We start from the raw sequence: 17,589 nt of genomic DNA on the forward strand, positions 1-17,589 counted from the left end.
TGTGGGTACTAGCTCAAATTCAGAACTAGACTATGGGGATAGTAGTTTTAATAGTGTTTAATTCTTATTGTGAGAACTGAATGAACTAATAATACATAAAACCTGCACACTAATAGCAGGTTTGTACCAACCACCAAGTCAGTATTTGCTATTACTGATGGATTTTTGTAAGTATAGTCATGTACCATATAATGTTTCAGTTAATAATAGCCTGCATATACAGTGATGGCCCTGTAGATTATGAAAACTTTGTATCACCTAATAATTTCTGTAAGGCTACTGTGCAACGTAGCCGTAGCCACGTGTTTGTGGTGATCCTGGTGTAAGCAAATCTGCTACACTGCCAGTTGTACAAAAGTATAGCATGTGCAGTTTTGTACAGTAGCAAATCTTTATTATGACAATAAATGTTACTAGTTTATGCTTTTATTATACTTTTATCATTATTTTAGCGTGCAGTCCTTCTAGTTACTAAAAATGCTTACTAGCTGGGTGCAGTGGTGCCTACCTGTAATCCTATTGGCTTGGGAGGCTGAGACAGGAGGATTGAAAGTTCAAAGCCAGCCTCAGCAAAAGTGAGGCACTAAGCAACTCAGTGAGACTCTGTCTCTCAATAAAAATACAAAACAGGGCTGGGGATGTGGCTCAGTGATCGACTGCCCTTGAGTTCAATCCCAGGTACCCCACACCAAATGCTTACTATACCAGAATATGCTGTCTTATGCTGGGGAAACAGGGGGGCTCATATCTCTTGTGTTTACCAAATCTCTTAATTGTATCATTTTCTATTGTGCTTTATTTATTCTCATGCTGTTCAGTTCATCACTCCTCCTAAGCATACAAACTCCACTGATAACGCTGTCAGTAAGAGGTTATGTCAAGGGACTAACCTGGAAATGAGTGCAAAGGTGATTAAAGCCTATGAAGGTGGAAAAGCAATGATGATCATTTCTCACAAGTCAGGCACACCTTATTTCACCACAGCTATGATCATGAAGAACAAGAAAAACCTGTTGAAGGCTATTAAAGGAACTGCTGCATTGAAGGGAGTGACACTAAACAAAGATTCCTGAAGGGCTTATATCGGACATGGATGAAATGCTAATGACCTGGACTGAAGACCAGACACAGAAGTACACCTCTGTCTGCATCATGAAAATCATGGCCAAACAACAAGTCTGTGATGTTGAAGGAAGAAGATGGACCTGTGATGTTGATTTTATTGCTACCTATGGGTGGTTTAAATAAACTATTATTCATTACACAATGTGAGAAGTGGTGAGTCTGAGTTTTTATGTGAAGAATGTAGAAAAAAATTGGAAACACTAGCTAGTCTAATTTAAAGAAAAATAACTTGCTGGAGTAAAAATTCAATATAGATGATTCCTTACTGTTCTGGAAACAGATACCTTATACCTACCTACCTTATACACCTTTCATCCATAAGGTCAAGTCAATGACAGGTTTCAAGGATTTATTTTTTGCAGTGCTGGGGTGGTTTCAAGGATTTTAAGGACAGTATTATAGTCCCTTCCTTGGGCCAACATTGCAGGCTACAAGTTGAAGCCTTTGTGATCTGGCACAGTGAGAAGCATGGGGTCTTCGATAAGCACATGTGGCTAGTGTGCCACAGGAGTAATAAGACATCATGGTGACCCATTTCTTCTCAAAAAGATGCCATAATGAATTGCTACAACAGTTAAACAGAATTGTACTATTTGTAAAATAACATATATTTCAAGATTCTATTGATAATGCTCTTGTACATCCTTTCTTTTCTTTCAGTGCTGGGAATTGAACTGAGGGTCTACTGCATGCTAGGCAATAGCTCTACTACTGACCTATATCACCAGCCCCCACATCCTCCTTTTTTTTTTTTTTTTGTTGCTCTTTATTGAATCACAGTAGTGTTTCTCCTCTCAAAGATTAACTCTATGTTCTAACTCGTGGATCAAGTAGGTATTCATTTTTTAAGGTCTAATGTCCAAGGAAACACTTTTCCCAGGTTATTCCTGCAATGAGAAAGATGCTGAGGGTGATGATGCAATTTGGGAAGTATTCTATCACCTGTGACTGGATCCAAACCTTTCTTGGCCTTCGGGTGATGAAACAAAAGGAAACATAAAGGGCATCTAGAAGAAGACATTCAAGGAATCTGTATCTTCAAAAGCTTTGCCAAGGATGAGATTTTGCAATACTTACCTAGCTGTTAACGAGGTGGAAAAACTTGTGTGTGGATGCAGGTAATGCTGAGGAGCTTCTAGATGTGGCTCCTAAGAGTTGTCTAATGAGAGGCTTTGCAACTGGAACAAGAACATGTAGCTGAAGAAGCAGCAGGAGAAAAGAGAAGACAAGAAAGAAAAAACTCCAAGAGAATTCACAGGCAAGAGTTTAGCAGAAGCTTTTGTAGATAGCAAAGAGCTCTTTAAAAAGTTTGAAAATATGGACCCCAACACCAAAAGATTTTCATTAAAAGAGAGGGATGATCATGGTGCATTATCTGCTTACAAGCAACTCTATGATAAAAAGGAAATAAACCAAGCCAACTACCATGGACATATTTTGCAGTCATACCTCTGCAAGAAGAGGCTCAGACAGGTCCTTCAGGAAGTGTTCCAGATGAAGGCACTGTTATAGGAGATGGGGGCTCCAGGTGTGTTACTGCCCTTTAAGATCTTCCTGTGGGACAAGATGTGTAGGTGGAAGATAGTGATATTGATGAGCCCGACTCTATGCAGGTCTAGACTAATGTGTGCATTTGAGTCTTAGCATTTAATGAAAAAATTTAAAATTAAAAATCATATAGAATTAGGATATAAAGAATCACTGTACTACATGTTTTTACCATTAAAAGATAGTGAGAAAGGCAAACTTTAAATATTTTATAAAGTTAAAATATACTAAGCTAATTTATTAAGAAAGAAAAAGGGGCTAGGGTTGTGGCTCATTGGTGGAGCACTTGCCTGGCATGTGTGAGGCACTGGGTTTGATCCTCTGTACCACATAAAAATAAATAACTAACATAAAGGTGTTGTATCCATCTAAAACTAAAATAATATTTAAAAAAGAAAGAAAAAGACCATTAACTTACAGTCTAGGTACAAGATATTTATAAAGTCTAAGGAAGTATACATTTTTTTCTAGGCCTTCACATTTACTCACCACTCACCCACCAGCCCACCCTGGAAGTTCCATTGATAGTAAGTGAATAGTTTTAACTCTTACATTATATTTTTACTGTATCTTTCCTATTTTAGAACAGTGACATACTGTGCAGGGTTTGTAGGGTAAGTACAATAGGTTATGTCATTGTAGTACAGATTTATGATAGGCTACACAATCTAGGTTTATTGAAATACATTTTCTGATGTTTGTGCAATGACAATTGTCTGACAACACATTTCTTGGTATGTTAAGGAACCAAATAACTAATTGCAAGTGTATTATTTACATGAGCTATGAAATACATCACTGTCACAAAACAAACCTATAAGAGACTATGACACAAATATTTCTTGTAACATAATTTTTATCCTACTATTGCAAAAAATATTTCTTTCATGTATACAAAGTGTATATAAAATTGGAATAGGGAACCTTTGTACACTGTTGGTGATACAGCATCCCTACTTCTGGGTATAATCTTAAACCAACTGAAATTTTATATGGTTATTCACCTTATATCACTCCTATGATTGTGTGAAATAAAAAATAGAAAAATTAATAGTTACTATTAAAATATCTGACTTTCAAATCAAACTCTTTGGAATCAATTTTAAGCTACTCTTATCTGTGATTTTCCCCACTTTGTCATGATCTATTATAATCAAAGCTTTGGCTACTTTCACATTCCTTGACTGAGTTCCATGCTATGCTCTGTAAAATGATCTTTCCAATCTTTTGATGCACGTGCATAAGTTTTGATGATGACAAAAGTACCAGAAGGTAACAAAGGAAGGTGTTTATACAAGTTCATGAATATGCCCCTGAGGACAATCATATCATAACTGCTTTATGGACCACAATCTTTTAACGATGCCAATTTTTAAAAGTATCTATATTATAAAGATATGAAGATGTACTCTAGGATTAATGGGATTCATTTTTCTTTGAAACTGTCCAGTTCCAATTGTTACATCATGGGGCCTCTCTTCTGTATTCTGGTCTATTACTGTGGAAACAGGTTGAAATGTATTTCACCTAAATTGGTCAACTCCACTTATATTTTCCAAGTTACTGACCTATTACAATTCTTATTTGATATGAAGAGAGGTACCTTTTAATGGATGAGGAAAACAGAAATTGCAGAGTATTCAGTAAGAGTTGCATTGCAGTAGTAGCTTTCTCAAGATTTAGAATTTCATTTTCAGTAATGGGGATTGAACCAGGAGAGTCTTTACTACTGAGTCACATTCCCGACCCTTTTTATTTTAAGATAGGATCTAGCTAAATTACCAAGGCTGGCCTTTAACTTGTGATCCTCTTGTTTTAGCCTCCATAATTAGTGGGATTATAGGCATGCAGAACCATGCATGGAAAAAAAATTAGAAAATTTGAATGTAGAATGTCTGTCTCAGAAATATAACTAATGTACCCTACATTGTGAATTCCAAATTTAATTCTTTAATCCATAACATGTCAATATCTCTTCATTTCTTTTCCATTCATCATACTAAAATGGATGATGATCACAAAAATCTCTTCATGTAAGTCACTGAAGGGGCAGATGAACTATAGTAGTTATAAAATATTTTTTTCTTCCCCTCTTGGTACTCTGACAAACTTTACTTTGGGTACTTGTATACTGGAATAACTTTACTACTCTCTAAAGAATATACTGAAAAAGGAATTCATATAATCCTAAAGAACACATTAGGATGCTGAGATTTTACCTTGAGTTTCAGACTCCGGGAAGACTGAAATCTGTGAAAAGAAAATCCTGATCTCAACCTCAATACTGAGCTCTATTCATTCTTCTAGGTAGAGTGTGGAGACAAGGTGCTGAAGTCTTGCCTTATGATGTGGTCAGATAATTAATTGACTAATTGCAAAGTATTTCATTTGCATGAATTGTATAGCACAACCTTATTTTATGTCAAGAAGAAATAAAACCTATGACAAACCATGACACAAATATTAGAATGTTTCCAATGACATCTTTCTGACAATTCAGGTGGCAAGGCCAGATGCTGAAATCTGCTCATAGGTGCAAAATGATATCTTCCATGCCATTGGGGAGTCATGTGTGGGCAATGGGTGGTCAGCACTGTATCCTCTGTGCCTTTGATACCAGGTTTGTATTTAGTAACTGTTTTTTCTTATTGCTGAGCACTCAAAGCTCATTGATACTCATTTACCAATTTATGATTGGTCACTCCTTTTTTCTAACTGCATATTAATTATACAGAGTAATGAGTTTCATTGGTAATGGGTCATCTTTTTTTCTGAATTCTTTGTGGTCATTTATCACCTGCCACTCTGCCTTTTTTTTCCTTTTTGAGCACAGACTTTGATAAAGAAAGATAAAGGAGACATCATGATAGACTCTAAATTATACATTGAATTGAAGGGGAAAAGAGGATTGGTAAATCATTTAACTATAATTGAAACTCTGATTAAAATGAAATGAATGGAACAATACTCCATATGATAATATATGAAATTTAAATAAAGCCATTCTTTCTCAAGAAGTGAAGTATGAACTTGCAATACTAAGAATGTTTCTTGAATTACAAATATTGCAAATAATAATGCATAAATATCTGTTTATCTTCATCTCAGAAGACAGAAATCTGTTCCAGGTATCTGTGTCTTACTCCCAGGTCTCCAAGTTACAGAAGCTCATTTTTTCTTTGAAAGTATGTGTGGAGTATGAAAAATATATCTCACATCCATGGGGCACAGAAACAAAAGAGCCCTGGCTCTATCCATATCCATAGAAGGCAATGTGTAGTCACAAGACTCTGCAGGCTTTGTAGATATGGTTCCTGAACACAACCCTGCTGCTGCCATCTAAGAGCTATTGCTGTGCACAGAAAACTGGGGTGAGTAGGCAATCCTCTCTGCTGTTGGATACTTTGTTAGGCAACACATGTGCAGAGTGCACTTTCAGTCAGTGTCCATCTCTTAGATCACTGCAAGGTTGTAAGAAGGGCTGGAGATATGTTGTATCCTACTTCTATTATTATTGTTATTATTATTATTTTGTACTGAGCTTCCTACAATGATGTGCAATATATTGCTTTTATACTTACTTGTTTTTACCATTATAAACATTTTTTTTGAGGTACCCAACTTACCTGTTACAACTAGGGTGATACCTATTCTGTGGGTTGTATGCTTGACAACGGGTTACAAAATATATGTGAAAATAGAATATATGGACTCAAATTACTCATCCTGGTATCTGTAGGAAAAGACAAAATTACCACAGGGTTTCCTCAAAGGTTTTTTGATATAGTTCAAAAACTTGAAAAAGGGGCTGGGGAGATAGCTCAGTCGGTAGAGTGCTTGAAAAAAAACTTGAAGAAGTTAATTCTGTCCCAGAAAATACTCTTCTTGATGTAGTAATATAGTGTATGATCCCTCCCTGTTATTTACATTTATTTTGCTTGGTTCCTATTGTACTTAAGTCATGTCTTTAGCATGATCCTGCAGATGCTTTGCCTGATTGCTTCTGAAAACTGATCTTAAGAGATTTGTGAGGTACTGCAACTATGTTTGAAGAAAGAGTTACTGACACTCAAACTAGTAACTGGGAAGTGAGAAAGAAGAAAGAGGGTCAGCAACCTTGGAGCTTCATGTTATTTTCTTGAAGTTGTTATACCAGTGTTTGGAATGGTGACACATAAAAGAAAATGTTTTGTTGTTCCCTCAATACAAGTCCATTCATCTCCTAAATATAAAGGTTTTTTTTTTCTTAAAAAAACTTCATTTTTTAGAAAAAAATAATTTAAAAAAGTATGTTTGTAAAATTGTGCATTTGTGGGCAGTTGCAAAGACAGCATATCCAATTTATAGAACTTTCAAATTCTTGTAATGTTAACCTCTTACATTTGTATCATACAGGGATGGAAACTCAGAAACTGACAGTAGTACAAATTATTAAACAAATTGAAAACTCATAACATATCTTTCCAGATTTCCTACTACTATCATTTTTGTGTTTTAGGAGCTAATCCAGAATACCACATTACATTCACTCTCAGTTGAATTATATATTTTGGCGGGCCTAACAAAACACAGCATAGGTTAGAAGCTTAAAACCACAGTACTACTACTACTACTACGACTCACATTTTATCTGGCTCAGAAACCCAGACATAGATGATGGAGAATACTGAGGACTCAAGTGAAAGTTGAGCTGGGGAGGGATTCACTGTGATCTCATGGGATGGTTGTTAAGAGTCAGTTCCTGCCCATTCGAGGTGACTTCACTGGATATGCCTAAAATTTAAAGCATTCATAACAATCCGTCAGTGACCCTTCATTGAAAAATGATACAACTTAAAATGCAGAGCACTTCCTGACACACTCTGTGTGGTCAGCTTATCTTGACACCACAGCTAGACAAATACACATGAAAGAAAATCATAGGCTAATATGCCTCTGATACACAAGCAAAAATCCATAAGTGTGGAGGTGGAGATGGCAGACAAAAGGAAGGGTGCACATCCTGGCAGTCCCTCCACACCATACCCACAAGTGGGAAAGCCGATTCTAAGCGAGGTGGTTAACTGAAACTTAATACTGACCTGTAGAAATGAAACAGAACAACAACAACAACAACAACAACAACAAAAAACTGTAGACTCACAGATGTCAGAAACATGAAGGTAAGAAATAATGCATTAGAGAAGTGCCAGCTCAGGCTCCAGCATGGCTGCCAGCAGCTGTAGTGAAGTTGAGGGGCAGCACAGACAAAGGAAATGGTATGGTCCATGGATGAAGCAACTGAAAAATAAAGAATTGACTTGAGATAACATGTGGATTAAGGAGTAAGTCTGATTTTAATAGACACAGAGTCAGTAGAGAAGCAAATCAGTAAAAGCATTTCCAAAATAACTCCCATTGGAGGGAAAGCATTTTGGGCACTGTAAATGGCTGCTAGTCTCCCAGGGAAAGCCAGGTAGGCATCATTCCCCACCACCTACCACTGGGAAAAGTACATGCTCACCCTACCAGAGGAGGTGGCCCACCATTGTGCTTATGCCACCAGTGAGAGCAGCCAACTGCCGAGCTCCTGGGCCCAGGGAAAGCACAGGTCCACACTACAGGAGAAACTGAACACCCACTGCATTTGTGGGCCAGGAAGATAAGCACTGGTGCTTCCAGAGAGAGTGACTGCTTGCTATGGTCCTGTGGCCAGGAAAGCACATGCTCCTGTGGTCCTGCCGTCTGCAACTCCAGTGCTCCCTCCGCCAGGGAGACAGGAAATCAAGGACCCCTGCAGCTGACCAAAAAATTCACAGAAGTCACCTGAACCAAAGAGACTAAAAGAGGCACGAACAAAAGTTTATCTGGACCATTCAGGCTCTGATCTCAAGAAAGCTTCCACTGTTGCCAGTGCTGCAGCAGACATACAGGAGCATCTGTATCTCAGTGCAGATCACCAGTATTTCATATTCACAGTGGTGAAGGTGAAATGTTTGGAGGTTTTGTCCTATGCCCTAAAAGTGGATTTTACCAGAGATCCTAGAGTTCCAAATATCCCACAAAGTCTGGCAACCCCCCACAATAGGAAGTGTAGAGCAATTCTCAAACACCCATGTTGAGCTAGACTAAAACCTAATTATTGGAATCTCTTATTTAGAACTCTACAACACTCCTGCCACAGGAACACACAATTTATCAACACACAAACTGTGCTACCCCACTGTATCCTGGGAGACTGGAGGCTATAAACAGCTTTGCCTCCTAGCCACAAAGCTCACAGCTAAGAGAAGAAAACAAAAGTGTTGACCTTAACAACCCACCAATCTTTACCCAAGGATTACAAAGCCAAAAACAAATACCAAGAATAAACATTTATCAGTTTTGACCACTTCAGCACAAATTAGCCCTTTATTTCTCAGGAAGATTTTTCATTTTATTTTTAGACTGCATTTTGATTCACTGTATACAAATGGGGTACAACTTTTCATTTCTGTGGTTGTACACAATGTAGATTCACACCATTTATGTGATCATACATATACATAGGGTAATGATGTCTGTCTCATTCCACCATCTTTCATACCCCCGCCCCCTCCCCACCTCTCATTTCCCTCTATGTAGGCAAAAGTTCCTCCATTCTTCTCTTCCCCCCTCTTCCCCCACAGCTCATTATGTATCATCATCCACTTATCACGGAAAACATTTGGCCTTTGGTTTTTTGAGATTGCTTATTTTGCTTAGCATGATATTCTCCAATTCCATTCATTTACTTGTAAATGCCATAATCATTATTTTTTATTTTATTTTTTCTTTCCTCATTTCATTTTAATTTTCTTCATTACTCCAATGTTTACTTTAAAATTTTTTATTTGTTCTTTTTAGATATATATGACAGTAGAGTGTATTTTGACATATTATCTATACATGCAGTATAACTTATTCTAATTAGGATCTCATTCTTGTAGTTGTACATGATGTGAAGTGTCACTGATCATATAATCCTATATGAATGTAGGAAAGTTATGTCCAACTCATTCTATTGTCTTTCCTATTCTCATTCCCTCTCCCTTCCCTTAATTTCCCTTTGCCTAATCCACTGACCTTCTATTCTTCCCTCCCCCTTGTTGTGTGTTTGCCTCCACCTATCAGAAAGAACATTTGAACATTTTTAATCTGTTTTTTATTTTTTTAAATTGTAACTAATTTTTTCTTTCAAACATCATTTCATTCTATTGTAATTTTTCTATTTTAATTTTTATTCTATTATAATTTTATCCTATCCTAATTTTTCTATTATTTATAATATTGTGTGTGTGTATGTTAGTGTATGTGTCTACATGAATAGATTTGAAAAACTCGTATGTATGTTCATATATTTTTACTTGCATATTAAATGATCATTCTGAAACTACTATTTAGCCTTGACTTGTCTCAGGTGGAGTTCAATTATATGCAGGTTCAAGCTATTTTGATCTTACAGTTGCTGGTTTGTCTATACCTAGGTTCTCATCCCTCTTATTTCCCCTTCAACATTCTCTTCCCCCACAACAGATAATTTTTTTCTGTTTCCATATTATCTCTTTATTTTATTATTTTCTGCAAATATTTTGTTCCTTATTCTTTATAGCTGACATCTGCTACTTACCACCTGACTCTCCTTTGGTCATGTTTTAAAAATAGTTCAAACTTCGTCTCACCTTCCCACCTTATTTTCTCTGTGCTTAAGAAACTCCTCTCATGCTGGGTGTGGTAAAGCATGTCTCTAATCTGAATGGCTTGGGAGGCTGTGGTAGGAGGATCACAAGTTCAAAGCCAGCTTCAGCAGTTTAGTGAGGCAATTAGCAACTGAATGAGACCCTGTCTCAAAATTTTAAAAAGGGGGGAGGGTGTAGAGATCAGGATGTGGCTCTGGGGTAAAGTGCCTGGGGTTCAACTCCTAGTTAAAAAAAAAAAAATGAAACTAATCCCACTAAATAATATAACTATATAGTTTAATTAATTCATGTTGTGGTTATTAATACAGTAGACAACATAATAGAGAATTGTTGTTGAATGCCTGATCTTGGCAACAGTTTTGTATTACTGGTACTGATGTTAAATGCTGACCCTACCATTCCTGTATAGGTGCCAGGTAGTGTTATAGATGCCAAAGTAGACATTGAACGTTTATCTCAGAACTATACATCTGCAGCTGACAATAGTGATATTCCTGATTCTGCCTTCTTCTAAGAGAGGCTGGAAATGATTGGGACACTTCAAGACAACAGTGTAGAGATCCTGCTGCCAAGAAACATTCATGACTCGGCCAAGCAACAGTGACTCTTAGCCCAAACATGATCTAGCACCACCCAAGCCTAAACATCACTTTGATTCATAGAATTAGGGATTAAAAAACCCCAAATCAAAACTCATGGCCCAAGGAGAAATAACCAGAGGGGAACTTCAGGTTCCGACCCTCAACATCTACTTGTGTATCAAAAAACAAAGACATCCTAGAATAAAAAAGAACCACACATGTAACGACGTGTATAAAAGAGGAGGGTGAATCCATCTCAATTGATACATGATTCTGAAAACATCAGAAAACAGGAAAACAAATCTCTCCCCAAAATTCATAGTCCCCCAACAAAGTATCCTGCAAGCATGGAAGAGGATGAAATTCTAGAGAAAGATAAAAAACTGAGTATTAAAATGTTCAAAGCTGAAAGAAGATATAAGGAATGAATTAAGAGAGTCAATACAAGAGATTAAAGATCATTCCAATGAAGAAATAGAAATACTGAAAAGAAACTGATCAAAACTCCTGGAAATTAAAGTCACAATGAACCAAATTAGCAATTCACTTGGAAGTGTCACCAGCAAATTAGATTGCATAGAATACAGAACTTTAGTGCTTGAAGACAGAAACTTAGGCCTTGAAGACAGGATACAAGAATTCAAGTACACAGAACAATTAAGGGAAAAAATTATAGAACATGATCAGAATGCAGAAAAACTACGGGACAACATCAAGGGACAAATCTGAGAATCACAGAGATAGAAGAGAACGTGAAGATACAAGCTAAAGGCATTAAGAATATTTTCAATGAGATAGTCACAGAAAATATTCCCCATATCAGAAAGATGATAGCTATCCACTCACATAAGGCATACAGGTCCCCAAATAGACTTGACAAGAAGAGAAGTTCTCCAAAACACATCATAATCAAAACACATGGAAAGCATATTAAAAGCTTCAAGAGAGAAACATCAGGTCACATTAGAAGCAAACCAATAAGGCTCATTTCTGATTCTCAGACATAAAAAGCAAGAATGGCAGGGAATGCAATGTTTTAACTTGAACAGAAAACAATTGCTATACTCAGCAAAGCTCTTCTTCATATTCAATGGAAAAATTAAAGCTTTCCATGACAAAGATGAATTAAAAGAATTCACACAACCAAGCCAGCATTATAAAGAATTCTCAAAGATAAACTGTACACAGAAGAAACCAAAAATAAAACCCAAATCTCTCAAATACATGAAGATTAATAGAAATTTAAGCATCTAACTGAGAATCAAGACAGAATTAAGTATAACAAAAAATAAAAATGGTAGTAATCACAAACACATAACCTTAATAACAATTAATATAAATGGTCTCAACTCCAATTAAAAGACAGATTAGCAGAATGGATCAAAAACAAGATCCAACTATATGCTGTTTGCAAAACACTCATCTCACAGACAAAAATAATCACAGGTTGAAGACAAAAGGATAAAAATATTCCATGGAGTCTGTAAACAAGCTGGGATAGCTAATTCCCATATTGACACAGTTAATTTCAAGCATAAATTAATCAAAAGAGACAAAGAAGGCCACCACATCCAAAAGGAAAAATCCAATGAGAAGATATAATGATAGTAAATATATGTACCCCAAATATCAGCACACACAATTAAATTTAAAACTACTCTCTCTCTACACAATAATACTCAATGATTTCAATATACTCCATCACCAATAGAGAAGTCATCAAAGCATTAAATTATTAAAGACATATGTGACATAAATAATACTATAAATTAAATGGATGTAATAGACACCTGAAGAATATTTCTCCCCAAAACAGCTGAATTTACCTTGTGCTCAGCAGCTCATGGAACCTTTACCAAAATAGATCATATCTAGGATCTAGGTCACAATGTAAGTCTTAGCAAATATAAAAAAATAAATAAATAAATAAAAGAAAAAAGAAAGAAAGAAAGAAAAGAAAAGAGAGGAAAAAAATAGATCTAATCCCACACATTCTATTAGACCATAATGGAAACTTGAAGACAAACACAAGAAAAATAGTAGAAACCACAAAAACACTTGGAGATTAAACAACAACCTTTAAAGTGAAGAATTGATGAAAGAAGAAATGAGAGAGGAAATCAAGAAATTCTTTGAAACAAATGAAAACAAAGAGTATATAGAAATCTCTGGCACAGCATGAAAGTAGTATTAAGAGGAATATTTAGTGCATTGAGTGGCTACATTAACAGAGAGATCCAAAATAAATAAGCATATGTTCACCTCAAGGCCTTAGGGGATTTTAAAAAAGTACAAGATAACCCACAAATCAGCAGAAGATAGGAAATAATAAAACTGAGATCTGAAATTAATGAAATTGGGAATGAAAATAGTACACGAGATCAATATAACAAAGATTTGGTTCTTTGTGAAGATAAATAAGATTGATAAACCCAGATCTAAACTAACCAAAAGAAAGAGAAAACTCAAATCAACAAAATTAGCCATGAAAAAGTAGATATCACCACAGACACTTCTGAAATCCAGAGAATTATTAGAAACCATTTTGAAAATGTACATTCCAATAAACTGCAAAATCTAGAAGACACTAACAAATTTCTAGACACATGTAATCTGCCCAAATTGAACTAGAAAACGTAAACAGACAAATATCAAGTAATGAAATTGAAACAGTGATTATAATTCTACCAACAAAATAAATCCACGAATCAGATGAATTCTCACCTGAGTTCTTATTTATTTTTTTGTACCAGGAATTGAACCCAGAGGTGCTTAACCACTGATCAAAATCCCTAGCCCTTTTTATTCTTTTTTATTTTTTTTAAATTTTGAGGCAGGATGTTACTAAGTTGCTTAAGGCCTTGCTAAGTTGCTGTGGTTGGCTTTGAACTTGTGATCACCCTGCCTCAGCCTTCCAAGTCACTGGGATTACAGGCATGTGCCACCACATCCAGCTCTGCCAACCTTTAAGGAAAAAATAACACGAGGCTTTTTCAAATTATTCCATCAAACTGAAAAGGAAGGAACACTCCTAAACACATTCTATTAAGCCAGCATAAACTTGATAACAAAATGAAACACATCTACGAAAGAAAACTACAGACAAATCTCCCTGATGAACATAGATGCAAAAATTCTTAACAAATTATTAGCAACTCTCATTCAAAAACATACTGAGAAAGTAACAAATGATGACCAAGTGGGCTTCATCCCAAGGATATGAGGTTGGATTAATATATGCAAATCAATAAATGTAGTTCATCACAAAATTAAGAACAGGAACCATATGACACCATATCAATAGGTACTGAAAAGATGTTTCATAAAATACAGCAAATATTCATGTAAAAAATGCTGGAGAAACTAGGGGTGGAAGAAACATAACCTCAACATTATAAAGTTATATATATGGCAAACACAAAGCCAACATCATACTGAATCAAGAAAAACTGGAAGCTTTCCTCTAAGATCTGAAACAAGGCAAGGATGTCCACTTTTCCCACTGCGGGGGCGCCTGGCTCTCCTTACAGTGCTTGACAGAGTTCCACTGAAGGATGATTGCAAAGATTCATCCTAAAAGGATTGCATGCCAGATGTATGCCTCTCTAGCTTGGAGTTTTCCTAATAATATATTACTCACTTCAGTCTGGGGATCTTGCTAGAGGTGATGGGAATAATTCTATAAATTTCCAGAAAAACATCATGGAGATAAAACACATGTTGAAACCCTGTGATGATTAACCTCACAACAGCAGAATGTTTTTACTATGTTAAAAACCAAACACTGCATTTACTGGCACAGCCAGAACCTGTTGGGGCACAGAAACTTATAGATAACAATGTTTCCCCAAGTTCTAAGCACAAAGCACCTCCCACAGTAGCTACTAGATATGGACCTGCTTATTTTATCAATGGCAAGCCCTGGTGATTAAGTAAGGATAATCTGTAAAGTTACTGTTTTCTCATAATCTTTCGGTAAAAACAATTTCTGCCTATGCTTTGGAAACTTCTTTGATTTTATTAGTCACAAGCCTGTCATCAAAGCCTGAAGAAAAATGTATATAAACCCAGCCTTCCCCAGAATAAAGTGGGAATGATTGCACCAGAACTAGAGTCTGTGTCTTTCATTCTCCATCCATCACCGACGTTGTCTCCCTGAGCCTCCTTACCAGTGTGGAACCCATGGACCCCTGCTGGGGCTGGACCCCCGCCCCCTGCATCCCACTTGTATTCAATATAGCTCTTGAAACTCTAGCCAGAGTAATCAAGCAAGAGATGAAACTAAAGGGATACAAATTAGAAAAGAAGTCATCAAACTATTGTTGTTTGCTGATGACATACTATATCTAGAAGACCTTGCCCCCAAATTCCACAAGAGTACCAGCGCTGTTAAATTAATCGAGCAGAATAACAAGATATAAAATCAACACTCATAAATCAATAGTTTTCCTATACTCCAACCATAATTCATCTGAGAATGAAATCAGGAAAACAATTTTCTTCACACAGTCCTAAAAAAAAAAATACCCAACAATACCACCACCACCACCACCAAAAACCCTTCCTTGTCTAATCAAGGAAGTAAAAGATCTCTACAAAGAAAACTATAGAATACTGAAGAAAATAAAAAGAAGAAGACTTCAAGAGATAGAAAGACTGCCCATGTTCTTGGATAAGCAGAGTTAATATTTTCAAAATAGCCATACTACCAAAAGCAATATACAGATTCAGTGCAATCCCCATCAAAATATCAATGACATTCTTCACAGAACTAGAAAAAATAGTCCTTAACTTCATTTGTAAGAATAAGAGACCCAGAATAGCCAAAGCAATTCTGAGTAAGAAAAGTGATACAGGAGGCATCACAATACCTGATATGAAATTATACTACAGAGCTATAGTAACAAGAGCATCATGGTATTGGCATCAAAATAGACATAAAGACCAAAGGAATAGAATAGAAGACACAGAGACAAACCCGCCTACTTACAGACATCTGATACTTGACTATGGTGCCAGAAACATATGTTGGAGAAAAGACAGACTTTTAAACAAATGGTGCTGGGAAAACAGGAAACCTACAGTACAAGAATGAAATCAGATCCCTACTTTTCACCCTGCACAAAAGTCAAATCAAAATTGATCAAAATTTAGGTGTCAGTCCAGAAACCAGAAACCTTTCAACAGCTAGAAGAAAACACAGGGTCAGTACTCCATCATTCATTTGCAGGCACCAACCTCCTCAACTAGATGCCGAAAGCTCAAGAAATAAAACCAAATATCAATAAGTGGAAGGCCACGAAATTTCAAAAAAGCTTCTGTCAATAAAGGAGATGACTAAGAGAGTGAAGAGAGAGTTTATAGAATGAGAAATAATCTTTGCCAGTTACTTCTCTGACAGGGGATTAATAGCCACAATATAAAAACTTTAAAAAAAAATCAATGACAAAAAATTTAAGTAACCCAATCAAAAGATGGGCAAAAGAACTAAAGAGAAATTTTCAAAAGAAGAAAAACAAATGGCCAACAAATATTTAAAAATTGTTCAACATCACTAGCAATCAGGGAAATGGAAATAAAAACTACACTAAGATTTTATCTCATACTTATCAGAATGACAATTATCAAAAATACAAATAATGATAAATGTTAGCAAGAATGTGGGGGGAAAGATGTACTCATACATTGTTATTGGGACTGAAAGTTAATATGACCATTTGGAAAACAGTGTGGAGATTCCTCAAAAAAGTAGGGATGGATTCTCAGCAGCACATGGATCCTTCTCTAAAATAGACCATATTTTATGCCACAAAGCTAATGTTAGCAAATACAAGAAGATAGAGACACTAGCATGTATTCTATCAGATCATAATGGATTGAAGTTAGAAATAAATGAAAGAGTAAAACACAGAAACTATTCCAACATCTGGAGATTAAACAATATGCTATTATATGATGAATGGATAACAGAAGATATTAGGAAGGAAATTAAAAAATTCTTAGAGGTAAATGAGAACAAAGAAACATCATATCAAAACCTCTGGGACACTATGAAAGCAGTACTTAGAGGGAAATTTATTTCATGGAGCGCATTTAATAAAAGAAGTAAAACTCAACAAATAAACAACCTAACACTACAGCTCAAAGCCTTAGAAAAAGAAGAACAGAACAGCACCAAAAGTAGTAGAAGACAGGAAATAGTTAAACTCAGAGCTGAAATCAATGAAATTGAAACAAAAGAAACAATACAAAAAATTGACAAAATAAATAGTTGGTTCTTCGAAAAAATAAACAAAATTGATAAACCTTTAGCCACACTAACAAAGAGAAGACGAGAGAAAACCCAAATCACTAAAATTCGGAATGAAGAAGGAAATATAACAGACACGATTGAAATACAAAACATAATTAGAAGCTATTTTGAAAATCTATACTCCAACAACCACTATATGACCTAGCTATCCCACTCCTCAGTATTTAGCCAAGAGAAGTAAAATAAGCATATTATTAGGGTACAGAGACTGCAATATTTATAGTAGCACAACTCACAATGGCAAAAGTATGGAATGAAACCAGATGCCTATTAAAAGATGAGTGGATCAAGCAAACGTGGTATACATAATGGAGTTTTACTAAGC

General features: G+C 35.9%; 1 long non-coding RNA gene across 1 annotated transcript in view; it reads right to left on the reverse strand.

Moving 5' to 3' along the window:
- The window catches only part of LOC306650480, a 246,344-nt gene that overhangs the window by 95,151 nt on the left and 133,604 nt on the right, over positions 1 to 17,589 (reverse strand). Inside the window, exons 6-8 of the long non-coding RNA XR_013760934.1 lie at positions 7,297 to 7,446; positions 2,575 to 2,679; positions 2,203 to 2,303 (exon numbers count right to left, since the gene is read on the reverse strand). This is a non-coding gene — a long non-coding RNA (uncharacterized lncRNA). The remainder of the gene's footprint in view (positions 1 to 2,202; positions 2,304 to 2,574; positions 2,680 to 7,296; positions 7,447 to 17,589) is intronic.

The sequence above is a fragment of the Sciurus vulgaris genome (genome assembly GCF_902686455.1).
Source record: "Sciurus vulgaris genome assembly, chromosome: 2".
In the NCBI taxonomy this organism is placed as follows: Eukaryota; Metazoa; Chordata; class Mammalia; order Rodentia; family Sciuridae; genus Sciurus; species Sciurus vulgaris.